Here is a 1,333-nt window from a genome sequence, read left to right on the forward strand (position 1 = left end):
ACGTGACTCAGCGTTACATTAACTTGTGTACTTCCTGTGTGTGTGAAACATGACTCAGCGTTATATTAACTTCTGTACTTCCTGTGTGTGAAACATGACTTAGCGTTACATTACTTCCTGTGTCTGCAGGCTAAGGACAGCGACGATGATGAGGAGGTGGTACAGGTCGACAGGGACCACTTCATGGATGAGTTCTTCGAACAGGTGAGAGCCACACACACACATAAAAAAAACACACACACATCAAAGTGTGTTTATAAAGAAACTGAATCGGGACCACTGGTTCATTCATTTGATTGTTTTTGTTTTATTGGTTAAAAAGAGAAGAGAAAGTTGAACATTTACATAAAAATACTTTTTATAAAATCGCAAATTTACGAGAATGTTTTTCAGAAAAGTTTCATTTTTCTCGCACTCTTGTGAGTTTTTTTCTTGTGAGTTTTTTTCTTGTGAGTTTTTTTCTTGTAAATGTAATTTTTCATTTCTATTTAAATGAGAATTTAAAATCTCAGATAATATCAGATTCTTGTCCTGATATTAATCCATCCCTGGCTCCGTAATTATTGTTATTTTAACCTACAATGGCTCTTATATGCTGTGTGTGTGTGTGTGTGTGTGTGTGTGTGTGTGTGTGTGTGTGTGTGTGTGTGTGTGTGTGTGTGTGTACAGGTGGAGGAGATCAGAGGCTGTATAGAGAAGCTGTCGGAGGATGTGGAGCAGGTCAAAAAGCAGCACAGCGCCATCCTGGCCGCCCCGAACCCTGATGAAAGTAAGACTCACAAACACAGCTGAGCTGAAGCAGGAGACGTTCAGCAGAGTTACACAAACAATCACAAAAAGGGAAAACTGCGCTGAGCTGCAAAGCTTTATGTCCGTGTTGCTGTAATATCATCAGCACAATTCATGAAGTTATTATTCATAACCTTTAAATCTGATCTGAAAACTCTTCATAACTCTGTGAAACATGAAGCTCATGTTGAATCATTCAGTGAGATTCATTGTTGTCTGTCAGGCTGCAGGATCTGCATGTTTTTAACTTTCATAATATGCACACCATGTCTCTCAAAATACTCTGAATATTTTAGAAAGAATATTTAAAATTCTTTTTTTTCTGAAAGACTTTATTCTCCCAACACGCTTTTATTTTGGGATTTTTCACAATTATTTCTAAATATTGAGACAGAAATATTGAGACAGAGATATTGAGACAGAGATATTGAGACAGAGATATTGAGACAGAGATATTGAGACATAGAAATTGAGACAGAGATATTGAGACATAGAGATATTGAGACATAGATATTGAGACAGAGATATTGAGACATAGAGATAT

General features: G+C 36.8%; 1 long non-coding RNA gene across 1 annotated transcript in view; it reads left to right on the forward strand.

Annotated features, from left to right (window-relative positions):
- Positions 1-785, forward strand: part of LOC115004754 (uncharacterized) — a 35,056-nt gene extending 34,271 nt beyond the window's left edge. Inside the window, exons 2-3 of the long non-coding RNA XR_003831876.1 lie at positions 130-204; positions 670-785. This is a non-coding gene — a long non-coding RNA (uncharacterized LOC115004754). The remainder of the gene's footprint in view (positions 1-129; positions 205-669) is intronic.
- Positions 786-1,333: the final 548 nt, after the last annotated feature.

The sequence above is a fragment of the Cottoperca gobio genome, unplaced genomic scaffold, assembly GCF_900634415.1.
Source record: "Cottoperca gobio unplaced genomic scaffold, fCotGob3.1 fCotGob3_181arrow_ctg1, whole genome shotgun sequence".
Classification (NCBI taxonomy): Eukaryota; Metazoa; Chordata; class Actinopteri; order Perciformes; family Bovichtidae; genus Cottoperca; species Cottoperca gobio.